This window comes from Phyllostomus discolor, chromosome 4 (assembly GCF_004126475.2).
Source record: "Phyllostomus discolor isolate MPI-MPIP mPhyDis1 chromosome 4, mPhyDis1.pri.v3, whole genome shotgun sequence".
NCBI lineage: Eukaryota > Metazoa > Chordata > Mammalia > Chiroptera > Phyllostomidae > Phyllostomus > Phyllostomus discolor.
Window position 1 is genome coordinate 56,796,313 of NC_040906.2, and position 16,058 is coordinate 56,812,370.

The window sequence follows — 16,058 nt, forward strand, 5'->3', positions numbered from 1 at the left end:
GAGATGTAAAACTTCATTAATCGTTATGGAAATATAAATTGAAACCACAGGGAGATACAAGTTCACACCCACTGGATATCTATAACATTTAAGACAGACAAAAAACACAAGTGTTGGTAAACACCCATGGACAAAGACAACAGGGGGAGGGTTCAATGTGGTATGTGAGTGTGGGTAGACCAGGGGAGAGTAATGGGGAGAAAATGAGGACAACTATAATTGAACAATAATACATTTTTTAAAAAAGGATATGGAGAAATTGGAACTCTCTACATGGTCACATGAATGTAAAATGGTGCAGGCTTTTTGAAAAACAGTTTGGCAAAGTTCAACCTAGAATTAACATATGACCCAGCAATTCTACTCTTAGATATATACCAAAGAAAATAAAAAGAAATGCATTCACACAAAATTTTGTGCAGGAATGCTCATAGCAGAAGTTTTCATTAACCAAAAAGTAGAAACAATCCAAAGGCCCATCACTGATGAATGGATAAGTAAGATGTGGTATATCTTCACAGTGGAATATTATTTGACAATTAAAATGAATGAAATGCTGATATATACTATATAATAAAGGAATCTTGAAATCATTAAGTTAACTAAAGAAGCCAGTCACAAAAGACTGCATAATGTATTATTCCATTAAATAAAACATCCAGAGTGGGTAAATTGATAAAGAAAGAAAGTACAATAACGGTAACCTAGGGCTGGGGATGCAAGGGTGTAGAGTTGGGAAAAATGGAAAGTGACTGCTAATGAATAAGAGATTTCTTCTTGGGGTGATAAAAATGTTCTAATATTCATTGTGTTGATAGTTGTACAATTCTGTGAATATATGGAAAACCATTGCATAATGTACACTTTAAAATATGTAAGATATTTCTCAATAAGGCTGTTTAAAAGCAATATTAAATGCATTGCAGAAAGAATATACTTGAGGGATACATTTAGGTTGACTCTTAGTTTGTAGTTTAGATTACTAGAGACTGAAACCAAGAATTACAGAGGTAAGAGAAGAATCATTAAGATGACTGAATCACCAAACACAACAGGGAGAAGAATTATATGAAGAGAGAACCAAGAGTCCAAAAGCACACAGAAATATCAAGTCATGTTAGTACAGAATGATGTCCTTGCATTTGGTAAATTTAGGACGTTGGTGAACACAGGGAAATTGGTTTTTGAGGAATAGTAAGGGTAGAGTCAAGTTTCAGTAATCAAGGATTAAACAAGAAAGTTTATCACCTCTTTCACTATCTCTAGTCTTAGACTAAGAAAATACACAGGCCAAGTACAATGTCCAGGCAACACTTAATCTTCTTTTTTCTCACCCAAATGGAATATCTTTGTTTCCTTCCTTTGCTACATTGTACCCAGATGCTGAGAATTTAGAGTCCTTTCTTCCTATGTCCTTTCCCAATTTGCTCTTGCCATCTTCAACTTAGATCCAGATCAGAAATTTGAGCTCCAAAATTCTACGGTTCATGCTCCCAAGTCTGGAATTCAGGGATGCATAAAATCCCCTGAGTAGAGAAAACTGTGGTGTAGGGAAATCACTGAGGTTTTTTATTTAAGTCAAAGCCATGGAAGATGGGTGGGCAAGTAGAGGGATAGGGAGAGGAAAATGTAGAGCTTATAATGAGTTTATTGCATGAGAAACTAGACCTCAAAATACCTCAATATGCTGAAAAAATGAGTTAAATCTTATAAAAACAAAAGAAAACTGAATGGCTAATGGAGTCAAATATAAAGCTCTGGACTTGAATATAAAAAATCTAACTTTAGAATGAAGTTGATCAAGTTTAATGCAATTATATCTGAAAAACAAAAGTGTAGAGTTCTGGGGAATATTTTGGATGAAATGGTAAATGGGAAAATAAACTTAGAATTGCAAGTTCTACTTACATTTAAGTTTTCATTGTTTTTAATCACAGATATAGCAAGACAGAGGAAGGCACTGCCTAACAGTGAGAGTGCCTGTGAGAAAGTTTTTGCTAAAAATGTATCTGAATTTTGGCCACAAAGAGGGTCTATCCACTTACCTTGGTGTTCAGTTGCCACAATCATTTTCTTTACAAGACAGTATCTTTCAAGGAACCATTTCTAAGGAATGCAATTTTAGTGCCTTTAGATGTCATCAAAAGACACTCTGCTGTTGTTTCACCACTCTCTTCTGGGATTGATCCCCAAGAAAAAAATCTATAATGAATACTTGCTGTACTTCCAACTCTGCACACATCCCTTCATCTTCTTATGACTACACCCTAGAACTAGGGAGCTAGTTCTAGAGAGCCTTTAGAAACCTCCAGAGCCTCTAGAGGGTCTCTAGAGAGCCTCTAGAGAGCTTTCTTGCACAAACCCCTGTTATCTGTAGTCCATGTGATACTGGCACTGCCTTTAGCTTCTGGCATAGGTATGCCATTTAGAATTGGTCAAAACCCTGTATTCCTGACCACCAATCCTGGTTCAAGATTATACATGAGTCTCAGTCAGAGCCAATGGATAAAATGTCAAAGCTTTGGAATGGGTTGAAGAGAGACATGCTTCCTTGTCAACTGGACTAGAGCTGTGAGGACACAGACTTGAAGTTCCTGGAGGCCATGTTGGCATGAGAGAGGAAAGCATATCTACAAATAAAGCCAATGAGGAAAGAAAAGGAGACAGCTGGGAGAGAGATTGGATCCAGATGATTTTGTTTGATCCTCTGGCTAAAGGCTTGCCTAAAGCCATACCACCTTCTGAACAATCCAATTCTACAGGTTAATAAACTCTTTTTCCTTAAGCCAATTATGGGTGAGTATTCTCTTGCTTGAGGCCAAATGATTTTTACATCACTGCTACTAACATGCCTGCCAAGGACAGGCAAAAGAAAAAACTGGGCAGTCATCTTCATAGCCAACTAAGGCCACTACACAAGGATACATCATAAATTGACGCTGCCTTTGCAAACATCTTTTCTTTCCAAATGATGTTGATTATTAATGTGATTGATCTAGCTCTGCGTAAAATGTATAAATGGATAGCATTATGTTAAAGAAACCTTTTTATTTGCAAGTGCTCAGGGAAAACATTATCAGATAAGTGATAGCTCTCAGAAAGCAGTTTTAGTTCTTGCACTTTAAATTCTTGTACTCAATTACAAATTTGATTTCTTAAATGGAAATCTCATTTTATTTGCTCTTACAATGCACTGGGCCTTCCTTTTGCTAATGCTCAGATCATACCCTGTGAATTAAGCTGTTGGGAAGTTGTTTTCAATGCCCCTTTCTGCAATAGACCTCCATACTTAAAATGGACTGAAGATTGTCCACCAGACATAACGTGTTAACTAAAGGCAATGCCTTCAACTTGTGAAGGAGAAATGGTAGATGCCCTTGCTTTGTTGCTTCATTTACTTCCCCCAAATTTATGATTTATGAAATAGAATCTTTCTATGCTTTTCTTCTTTAGCAATTGCATGTTATTCTGTAATGACACAAAGAATTTTACTGGGGTTTCTTGAGATTATTTAAACATTCTTCCCTAGTTAGAATTGTGCGTAAGTGCATGCTTGTGTGTGCAATCAAAGACTACCTACAACTCAATCATTAATCTTTCTCTGTATCACCAGCCCATCATAAAAAGAATATAGTTTTTTCTTCTAGCAGAACCTTTCTGTCTAGATCTAGGGGTCAAGAGTTTAATTGATTATGTGGTTTTAGTTATGTCAGACTCTGAGGTCGGGAGGTGGTTGTTAAGAGATAAGGGCTCTGGTTCATGATTACAGCTGTTTCTTGTTTGACAAATTGTCTACGTGTTGTTTAAGGCCTTTCACCTCTCATTTTCTAACAGCAACTAATTTAATAAGCAAAAGCTATTTCCTTAATCTTCATTTGTTCTAAAAGTTACTACCAAAAATTTGGGAATCTGTAGAACAAGTTTCTAATTAGTGAAGAAAAATTGCTCATGTTACTCAATCTTAAAGAAAAAAAAACTTTGTTATTGTCAGTCGTCATCATTTACATCATGTTACTTGTCAGTGATGATATAAGCCCTCCTATCCAGCTGATCTACAAGGATACTCTTTAAACAGAGGAACACAGCAAGGGCAAAATTGTTGGAGTGCCTAATCACTTTGGCTGGTAGAAAATTCAATAGATTATAGGGATGTTGAAAACTACATGAATCAGTGAAGCTTTATATAGATGCAACAGCACACTACAAAGGATTTTGAGTGATAAAATAAGTATGGATTATATGTGATAGATGAATAAGGATGTTTGTTTAGAAGTTTCACCAAACTTACCCCCCAAGAATTAATAAATGCAATGCTATATTCCAAAGAAGATTCCAGACATCCATATCTGAAACAAGTTTCAAGACTCTCAAAACTATGCATCCACATCAAGGGGACAAGTGTTGGTCTGTGGAAAACAGAGGGTATTTTCAAAGAGGACTTTTATAAAACCTTCTGTTGGTCAGTCCTAAGCGCACTGTCTGCTAAGAGAGAACCATGGAGGTAGCTCTGTTTGTCCTCACCTACAGCATGGTGTTAGAGGTTTCATTGGGATCAATCATGGACCTTAATACAAGCCCTCAGTATTTAGTAAAGAATAGGGCACAGAAAAATCTAAAATGATGCTTAGCAAATACTTTTTCTGCAAAACAAAAGAGAGGTGGTCTCTGTGCTAAGATTAAAGTCCATTTCCAGAAATTGTTAGCAAAACATTTAAGAGTTTCTACAATCTAGAACCATTTCTAAACACTTTCAAATGTCCATTTGAAAAAGCAATGAGATTGAACAAATAATCTGTGTAAAGTGGATTGCCACAGAACTGGGAGCTGAGCCAGGAACATTTTTCTGGGTATGTAGACAACCCGCCCCTGTGAAGGGAAGGGTAGTTCAGTATTCTGAGATATTCTCTTTAAAGAATCACTTTTACAAGTATCACCTTTAAACACTGGTAATTCTGGAGATGTCAAGATGATGAAGCCATGTTACCAACCTTTCCAACCAAGTAAGAATTTTCCTTCTCTCTACTTCCCGTCTCCACCTGTATCCAATCCTAGAAGGGTCAGAACCCAAGAGTGGTGTGCTGGGAGGAGAGATGGAATCTTAAGGGGGGGGGGGGGGAAGAGATGACTGCTTTTCAATTTTCACCAGAGGGAGAGATTTAAATAAAATTCAAAGTTTTATTTTCTAAAACTTTAGGTTTAAATAAAATTCAAAGTTTTAGGTTTAAATAAAATTCAAAGTTTTATTTTCTAATTGGGTCTAGATACACAGTTGAGAATATATTTGTGACAAAATAAGACAACATGACTGTTTTACTTAAGAGTGACCAGAAAAATTATTGGGCATATCCAAAATTTGAATATGAGAAGGGGAAGAAATTCTTCCACTGTATACTCTTTTTAGCTGACAGAAGAGAGGGGGACACGGGAGGCCTGAATGAAAGAATGTGAAGGGATTAGCCAAGGAACCTACATGCTAGAACTCATAGATGGAGACAAGAGTGTGGTGATGGACAGGGGGAAGGGGAGGTGAGGGATGAGTGGAGATGGGCAAAGAAGGTGGAAATGAGGGCATCTGTAATAGTGTCAACAATAAAAATAAAGAAAAAATAAATACCTATTTTCAAGCAAAAAATGATGGAAATAAAAGCAAAGTTGCCTTTAAAATCATACTCTGTGAACTTTGTCTGTTCAATTTATTATTTGGCTGTGAATATTCTGTAAATAAATTGATGGTCCAGTATTTACAGTTGACCGTTGAATAACACCAGGGTTAAGGGCCCTAACTTCCTGCACAGTGGCAAAGCCAAGTATAATTTTGACTTCCCCCAAACTTCTTTGCCTCTTGGTATCTGCAGGGGATTGGTTCCATTACCTCCACACATAACAAAATCACCAGATGATCAACTTCCCTATGTAAAATTACATAGATCATTACATACAGTTTGTCCTCTGTATCCAAAGACTTCTAACTGTAGATCGAAAACAGAACAGTTATTCATCAAAAAAAATATGTGTATAGAAGAGTCCTTGGAACATTGTCACTATTTCTATAAGGATACTTATTTCTAAGGCTCCTGAATGGAAGTTGTTGCATATAATTTGTTCAGGCACTTCAGTAGCCATCAAGCTACCAAGAGAATGATTATCTTAGTTCAAAGTTTTCCAAATAATGGAATAAGTAAGGCTAACTTACAAATGACTAAGAAATAAGCAATAAAAAAACTATTGAAAGAGTCTAGAGGAGTCAGAGGAGTATAAATGCCAATTTTTAATTTACTTGAAAGTAAAGGGGGCTGAATTAGCACATCTAATGTTTTCTTTTATTTGAATGAAGAAGATTTTTAAAATTGTTTGTTCTATTATAGTTGTCCCAATTTCTTTTTCTTCCCTTTTCCCCCCTCCACTCAGCCCACCCCTCTCACCCACAGTCAGTCCTCTCTCCATTGACCTTGTCCAGGAGTCATTCATACATGTTCTTTAACTAGTCCTTTCCCCTTCCTTCCACCATTCCTCCCTTCCTCCTCTCCTCCTACAGCTATCAGCCTGTTCCATATTTCCATGTCTCCATGCTTCTGGTTCTATTTTTCTCGATAGTTTATTTTTTTCATTAGATTCCAGTTATAAGTGAGGTCATATGGTATCTGTCTTTCACTGACTGTTTTATTTCATTTAGCATAATAGTCTCCAGTTCCATCTATGCTGTTGCAAAGAGTAGGAGTTCATTTTTACTTTCTGTTGTGTAGTATTCCACTGTGTGAATGTACCACATTGTTTTTGTTTTGTTTTTGACTTTTTTATTGTTTTTCAAGTACAGTTTTCTGCCCTTCCCCTTACCCCTTCCCACTATCCCAGCCCTCCCTGCCTCCCTTCCCTATTCCTACCTCTTCCTTGTTGTCTATGTGTCCTTTATAATTGTTCCTGTAAACCTTCCCCCTTTTCCCCCTTTATCCCCTCCCCTCTCCCTTCTGATCACTGTCAGCCTGTTCTCAATTTCAAGTCTTTGGTTATTTTTTAATCAACTCATCTACTGATGGGCACTTGAGCTGTTTCCAACACTTAACTATTGTAAATAGCACTGCTATGAACATAGAGGTGCATAAGTTCTTTTGAACTGATGTTTCAGGATTCTTAGGGCATATTACCAGCAGTGGAATTGCTGGGTCATAAGGCAGATCCATGTTTAATTTTTTTAGGAAATTTCATACTGTTTTCCACAGTGGCTGCCCCAGTCTGCATTCCCACCAACAGTGTACTAGGGTTTACTTTTCTTCACATCCTCACCAGTACTTGTTGTTAATTTATTAATGGTAGCCATTCTGACAGGTGTGAGGTGATATCTCATTGTGGTTTTAATTTGCATCTCTCCGATGGCTAGTGGTGTTGAGAATTTTTCCATATGTCTATGGGCTATCTGTATGTTCTCCTTAGAGAAGTGTCTATTCAGGTTCTTTTACCATTTTTTTAAATTGAATATTGTATTGCTGTTCTATTACAGTTGTCTCAATTTTCCCCACTTTGCTTTCTGCCACCCAGACCCTCCTCCTGCTCCCACAGTCAATCCCACCCTATTGTTCAAGTCCATGGGTCATTCATATATGTTCCTTGACTAGTCTCTTCTACTTCTTTCCACTTTTATCCCCCTCCTCCATCCCCATTGGGTTGTTTGTCTTCCTGGTGTTGAGTCATATCAGTTCTTTATATATTTTGGAGATTAAACCCTTATCTGATGTATCATTGACAAATATGTTCTCCCAGTACAGTCAGTTTTGTTTTCATTTTGATGATAGTTTCACTAGCTGTGCAGAAACTTATTAACTTGATATAGTCTGATTTGTTTATTTTTCCCTTTATTTCCCTTGCCCTAGGAGATATATGGGCAAAAATATTACTATATGTGATGACTGAAATTTCACTGCCTATGTATTCCTCTAGGACTTTCATGGTATCATGACATATATTTAAGTCCTTTATCAATTTTTGAGCTTATTCTGTTGTATGGTATATGTTGGTGGTCTAGTTTTATTTTTTTTTTGCATGTGTCAGTCCAGTTCTCCCAATACCATTTAGTGAAGAGACTATTTTTGCTCCATTGTATGCTTGTGTGACCTTAGTCAAATATTAATTGGCTTTAGAGACATTGGTTTATTTTTGGTTCTCTAGTCTGTCCCATTGGTCTATGTGTCTGTTCTTATGTCAGGACCAGATTGTCTTTATTACAGTTGCCTTGTAGTAAACAGTAGTTTAAAATCAGGTATTATGATCCCTTTTACTTTGTTCTTTCTTAGGATTGCTGAGGTTATTCTGGGTCTTTTTTGGTTCCATGTAAATCTTTGGAATGTTTGTTCTAGATCTGTGAAATATGCCATTGGTATTTTAACAAGAATTGTGTTGAATCTAAATATAAAGGACACATGGGCAAAAACTAGGGGCAGGTGGAAATGGGAGGGAGGTGGGGATGGTTGAATGGGTGGGATGGGATGAGAGTAAAAGATAGAAAATTGTACTTGAACAATAATTAAACTAAAATTAATAAAAAAGAAACTCATAGACAGATAAGATGATGTGGCTTAGCAGAGGGAAAGGAGGATAGGGGGAGGTAGAAGATGGTAGGGTAGGAATATATGGTAATGGGGGAGTTGACCTGAAGTGGTGAACACACTATACAATATACAGATGCTGTATTATAAAATTGTACTCCTGAAACCTATATAATTTTATTAACCAATGTCACCCCAATAAATTCAATAAAAATATATAAATGAAAAAAAAAAGAATTGTGTTGAATCTATAGATTGCTTTGGGTAGTATGGGCATTTTAATTATGTTAATTCTTCCAATCCATGAACACAGTATATGCTTACATTTATTTGTATCTTCCTCAATTTCTTTCTTCACTGTTGTATAGTTTTCCAAGTACAGGTCTTTTATATCCTTGGTTGAATTTATTCCTCATTACTTTATTTATCTTGTTGCCATAGTAAATGGGATTTTTTTCTTAGTTTCTCTTTCTGATACTTCATTGTCAGTGCACAACAATGCCATCAATTTCTGAATATTGACTTTGTATCCTGCTACTTTGCCAAATTCACTTATTAGGTCATACAGCTCTTTGGTGGAGACTATAGGGTTTTCTATGTACACTAGCATGTCATCTGTGAATAATGACAGTTTTACTCCCTCCTTTCCAGTTTGGATGCCTTTTATTTCTTTTTCTTGTCTAATCATTGTGGCTAGAACTTCCAGTATTATGTTGAATAAGAGTGGTGAAAGTGGGCACCCTTGCACTGTCCCTGAACTAACTTAAGGGAAATTCTTTTAGATTTGCCCATTGAGTATGATATTGGCAATAGGTTTCTCATCTAGTTTTTTGTGTGTATATAAGAGATAGAAACAATACTGTGGAGAGAAACCTTTATACAAAGTTGAGTAAAATATGTGTTTTAAAAATAAAGCTTATGAAAAAAGATAGCCATGGTTTACAGTTTGAAAAACCATACTGTCATTTTATTTATCTCAGTAACAATCCTGTGAGAGAGGTAAGACCAGAAAAATCACCACATATTTAGATAAGAACATTGAGACTCAGTTCAAATGATTTGCCTAGAATCACACAGAGTTTTAGTAGCAAAGCAGAAAGTTAGGGTTCTTTCCATGTTCTGAAACAGAGATATTGATTTCAAATACAAATTGGAAATTGCCCTTAATAATTTATTAAAACAGAAGGTTTCAAGACAGTAGCTTGGGAAGTTTGAACAACTTGATGTTATTTTTTAATATGAAAAAAACTGTGGGTCTATGTCAATCTCAAAATAAAAAGGTTGATTGAAAGAGAAAACTAGGGGGCTTTGGTGGTTGGTTTGCACAGCACTTCTCACTCCTAGTAAGAGCGCCTCAGTTTTCCTTAGGTACTCTCAGTTCAGCTGAGCTGTGTGAGCTGACTCTCTGCTCCAAAGATGGCACATGACCCAGGTTTGGCATTTTAGAGCAACACATCTTCCAGGTCCTGTGATTAGTCTGGACTGGACACTTGACCTAATCAGAGGTCATCAGAGCTGATCCTGTGATTTTTGCTGATGCACTTGGCAATGAAGTATATGAATTCTCACTATTCTTGAATCTGATTGAATATAAACCGGAATCTTCAGGAATATACCGGGTGCAGATGGCCTATCTAAGAGGAAAGGCAGCACAGAAAAAAATATAGCCAAAACAGAGGAAAGTTTCCAGATGCCATCATTTCAGGACTTGGACCCAGGTGAGCCCAAAAAAACTCTAGCTCCTGCAATTTTTAGTTTATGAGCCTGTTATTGCCCCTTTTGTCCTAAATCTTTTGAATAGAGGTTCTGTCACTCAGAATCTGTAGAGCTCTAAAACACACATTGTGTCAGTATGGCCACATGATTTCCTTTGAAAAAGCTTATTAGAAGCAACCAATAATATACTTCACGGACACCATTCTGTGTAAAGTGAGTGACTTCAGGACATTTATACATCTTAAAGTGCAATATCCACCTGGCTGGTGTGGCTCAGTGTACTGAGCACCGGCATGCGAACTGAGAGGTCACCAGTTCCATTCCTGGTCAGGGCACATGCCTGGGTTGTGGGTCAGGTCCCCAGTAGGGGTGCATGGGAGGCAATCACACATTAATGTTTTTCTTCCTCTCTCTCTCCCCCTTGCCCTCTGTCTAAAAATAAATAAATAAAATATTTTTTTAAAAAGTGCACTATTCCAGTTTTAAAGTTGTTTCTAGTTCACATAATAAAAGAAAGAATGATTTTTCTCTGCAGGGCAGTCCCAGTTAGGAGTCTCACAGCACCTGTGCATACCTTCGTCCTCAGATGTGCATCGTGTTGAAACTACTGTATTGTCAGTCTCCCTCCCTGGTCTGGAAGCAATGAGATCAGGGACCATGTTTTATTCTTAGTTGTGTCACACCATCTGCGGGATGAGTGGCATGTCATAAGCTTTTAATAATACTTGTTGAGTAAATAAATAACTCAACCTTCAATATTTGTACAACATCCAGATTCCTGTCACAAATTATTCCTTAAACTTTGAAGGTGAGTTCCCTTTCTCCATGTACACTTTAGCAGTAATATTACATTATTTTTACATAAAACACATTGAACATGTCTCTGAACTATGATAATAATTAAATAACACAGATAAATGACATGATTCTTAGTTTGAAGTTTCAGCCCTGAAGAGACAGAGCTAATCAGGCTGTCCACTTTTGTTTATGTTAAAATCTACCTAGATCAAGTAACCTGCAGCCTTGCTTTAACATGGCTACTTCCTCTGTTGTGTGCTTAAAACCAAATGAATGAATGAATAAACGAATAAACGAATAAATAAATAAATAAATAAATAAATAATGAGGGACTGTCTGGAGTAAATCAGTGGTAACTAACTAAAGGCTGGGAAGCCAACACTCTTAAAACAGTGAGAATAAACCAACAATTAATATTTATCCAAGTGCTTAACAATTGTCCAACCTATGCAGAGCACCTGCCTTGGTGTTAACCAGCATTTAACTACTGTGTGAGCGGCTGCCAGGCCCTACTTACTGCCAGGAATTGTTTCAGATTCTAAAGTCTGTGTTTGCATTAACACCCCTTCTATTTGGCTCCCTCCTGAGTCTCCCATAGCCTGTGCCCGCCCACCCACTTAGTGAGCCTATAAAGTACTGAGCTATCTCCATTTACATCCCAGGGGAGAGCCCACCCTCATCGCACCTGCTCTACTTGAGACGGAACAATTGGGTCCAGGTGCACAGTGATCCATAGCAACAGGAACCAAAGCCAGGGCCACCTGTGTAGCTGGGTAGCAGAAAGGAAGATTTTTCTAGAAGACTACACAATGCCAATTTGGGGCAAATTATTGTCTTTAGCTGGAGGAACAAGAAAAGTAAGTGTGCTATTATTTTCCAGATAGAGATTAAAAAAAAAAAAACAAATACCTGGTGTTGCCAGAGATAACCTATTGCAAAAAAAAAAAATTCAGGTGTCACCCAAAAGATTAATACTTAGTTATCAAGGGGGAGATAAGACTTGCTTAGATCTATCCACACCATTGAGTATCTATGGTAAATTACAGGTTTATTTTCCTCCACAGAACCACACTTTGTATGATTAAAGTTACCTCCTTGTCTTTCTGTTATCTAGGCTTAAATAGTATAACACAGCTGACATTACCTTATGGGATTTGTACTCTGAACAATTGTGCAATTGCTACCCTTTTCATTTGTGTCAAATTTGAGAATCATTATCCATAAGCTCTGTCTTTACCATTTTAAAATTGTCTCCACACTTAGCAACTAACTACTTCTGATGTGAGCTCTCCTACTGTCTGTGGTTCTTAATTTTACCAAATTTTTTCAAGCTGCTTAATTAGGTGTCAGATTAGAAATGCTGCAGCATTATAAAGTGCATTGCCTCTTTTCCTGTCACGCAAATAGTCATTCCTCTTGGAGATATTTTAGAGTAATTTATTTTATGTTTTTGTCCCACTCATTTCCACAATTATTTAAAACATAAAACACTGTGTACAAGAGACCACACCAGAAAATTTAGAGATTACAAAGGCAAGAAAAACATTTAAATTTTCAAGAGACAAGCTATTTGGTAATCTAAGATATTTAACAATTACAATAACATGTCTATACACAATAAATGCTAAAAGAGAGCAAACCAGCTCTTCCACCAAATCCTTTACTAAAAAAATGGAAGCTCAGTTACCACTGGCATTCCTATCCTATATCCAAGAGCTGTGTGATCTTGGTCAAGTTACTTGACATCTTGAAGCCACAGTTGCTACATCTCTAAACTGAAGACAATACCAACACTTACCTCTTAGAGCATTTCCCAATTCCTCCCACAACTCCTGATCTTCATGCTTTTCTTAGCAACCCCTGTCTCTGCCCACAGCACATTGGACAGTTGCATTAATCTACTCTGCAAACTTAAATAGGGTAGTTATTTCTGAAACATTAAAAGAATTTCAATTGTGATTAATTTAATTAAAATACCCCTTAATTTTATTTCTCCACTAATAAAGTAAACTTTCAAGCTGGCTAAATTTATCTTTTAAAATCAATAAACTAAGTAAAAATACATTTTACATAAGATGATCTTTTCAAAGGGTTATACCCTCTAGACTTAGAAAGTACATTGTCTAAGCATGATTTCACATCCTATTGTGTTAACATTAAATAATGCTAAACAAACAGTAAAAATTTGATGAAAGTTCTAGCAAATATTTTTTAAAAATAAAAGGGAGCATATTAAATTACAAATTTAATTTTTCTCATAATGATCTAATCATGCATAGATTTGGACATAGTTACTCGTACCCACCAAATTTTAGAAGACAGAATGAGAGATTGTGTAAGCAACTTGTGTAAGTCTACTCTAAGTGCTTACAATTAGCAATAAATGCTAAGGGCTCATGGAAAAAACAACAATGTATTTTTCCCTTAGCTTAGCTGATCTGACTGTCTGACAGCATCACACTAACAAAGTTTGTGTAGGAAAAAAAGTCTGTTGCTTAGTCACAAAGCCCTAGAGTGGAGAGTGTGTGTGCATATGGTAAACAGATTATCCAGACATCTTTTCTGAGAGAAGCAGGGAAGTGTATGTATCTCTAGCACCTGACTTTATCTGTTTCACATCTGTTTATTTGTAATGAAACCCCATGATGAATAAAGGGCACTTACAATAATCTAAGAATATATAGTCATTTGAATAAATGGCATTCTACTTCCAACAATGTGTATAGTCACATGAAAGGTAGTATTCAGAGATTGTAGTTAAATCAATACTTTGCACTTAGGTATAGATTCCCACAAGTTGCTATACTGTTGATTGGTAAGTTGGGGTAAGTTTACCTACCTTTTAAAAACAGAGTAGAATCTTATTCTGACTTATGTACGAGATGTAAGGCTTTTCTCATTACTGGCTTTCTAAATCAAAGAAGTAAATAATAACTAATTTATAAACCATGACACAATGCCATCCTATGCATAACAGATACTTACTTAATACCTACTATGTAGGCATTATGTTATAACAAAGAAAAAGATATGAAAAAATATGTAAAAGGTATTGAATTTAATCAGGCCTAGTAAGTAATATTTTGACAGTTATTATATCTGGAATATTTGAGCCTCGATAAAATTATGTTGATTTCTGAATAGACTTTAAACTGATATTATCCCATTTTTTAAACTGATTTTTACCAGCACATAATATTTGCTTTTCTGTACCAATTTTTTTCAAATGAAAAATATCTACATTTCTAGCTTTTAGAGTTGCTGTAAAAAAAAACTATAATAGATGTAAATGTATTTAATTACCTTTTATTAGGAAAGACCATTTACCCCATTTTGTAATTCACAGCACCTTACATATTGAGCACTGGGCAAAAGTGAGTTACTATCAGTATTTAACAATAGGAGATTCTGATCTGAGATTGACTATAGAGGTGTAAAGGTACAGAGAACATAATATAAATTAATTTATGTTTTCTTAAATTAATAATAATTAATAAAAATAAGTGCAAACACAGTGGTAGTTAACTTTGCTGTCAAGGTGACTAAAAACAGAAACCTAGAAGCTAAGCACCAGCATGAATTAGGCCTCTGGAAGGAGATAGACACCAGTATTTCCTCAAATAGTAGAAGGTATCCGTTCTAGACTCAAAAAGGAAACTGAGGGATAAATAAGTGTAAATGACAAGAAGGTACATACTTAATGTATTTTTAATATTATAAATGTATTTTAAATATACTAATAATGCACATATAAAATCATACCAAATTGAAACATAATAGAAATATACAGGAAAAATCCTGAAATTTCCATAAATTTTACCCTTCATTTTCTTTCTTTCCCAAGAAATGACAACTGTCAAAACTTGATGTGTCTTTTTAAAAAAATTTAGTGTGGCACACATACATTTTATAAGGCATCTCAGTGTGTGTCTTTTTTCATCAACTGAACACTTGGTAAGCCTTTTCATTTCTGGAAATTTTCTTGTAATACAGCTACTTGGTATTTTAATTTGGGGGTTGATAATCTTTGTTTCTTAAATCACATTTTCATATTCTTGTGTTTTGTTGAACTTTCTAAAAGATGTCTTTAATTTTTTCTTCCAAACTTCCCACTGGTTTTCCCCCTGCTTTATTTATCTATGATATATATATATTTGTCATTTATGAAAACTCATTATTATATTTTAATATTCTTCCAAGGTATCTCATCCTCATTTCACAAATGTGATACACTTTTATTTCTTTACTTCTCTAAGACATTAAATATGGTACTTATGTTTTTATCTCAGCTTCATGCATTGTCTTAGTTTTTCAGATTTACATTTATACTATTTTTGTGTTTGAACTAGACCTAGGGAAGCACTGTCCCAAATTGTCAGGGAGGGGAAGCCAATGAGAGGAAGATACCTAAGAAAGTTTTAAAGAGAATTGCTAAATTAAATTTAAGTATTTGGATTAATAATCATTGCTCATTGACAGAACTAGTGGAATAATTACAAATGTTAGCAATGTATATATGAATTAGATGAGACTAATATTTCCATGTTAACATGCCAATTCTGTTAAAATTTGTGTAATTTGTACTCAGAATTTACTTTTATATTGATATTTATTATAATTATATAATTTTGGTTTTTGTCTATTGAATTTGTTATAGAACTGCATTGTTTTTCTTTTTATTCCCTCAAATTTTAATTTTATCCCATGATAATTCCCCCTTATTGTCCTCAGAACAGTTTATACTTCAGCATGTTGGCAGCAATATGGCACCAGAATGTTATCGGTGATTGGACCTCAGTTTAGCAATCTTGGTACTTGCCTTCCAGCTAAAAATAATTCAGAACCAAGACTGAAATACAAGCAAAGATTTATATAGAAAATCACAGGGGTAGAAGACGCGAACTGTAGAAGAAATGTGTTAAAAAAAATAAGTTAGGCCAAAGAAAGGGCCCTTGGAGCTTAGGAGAAAGAGAGAAAGGTAAAGGTAACACACTGGGGGGAGGGGGT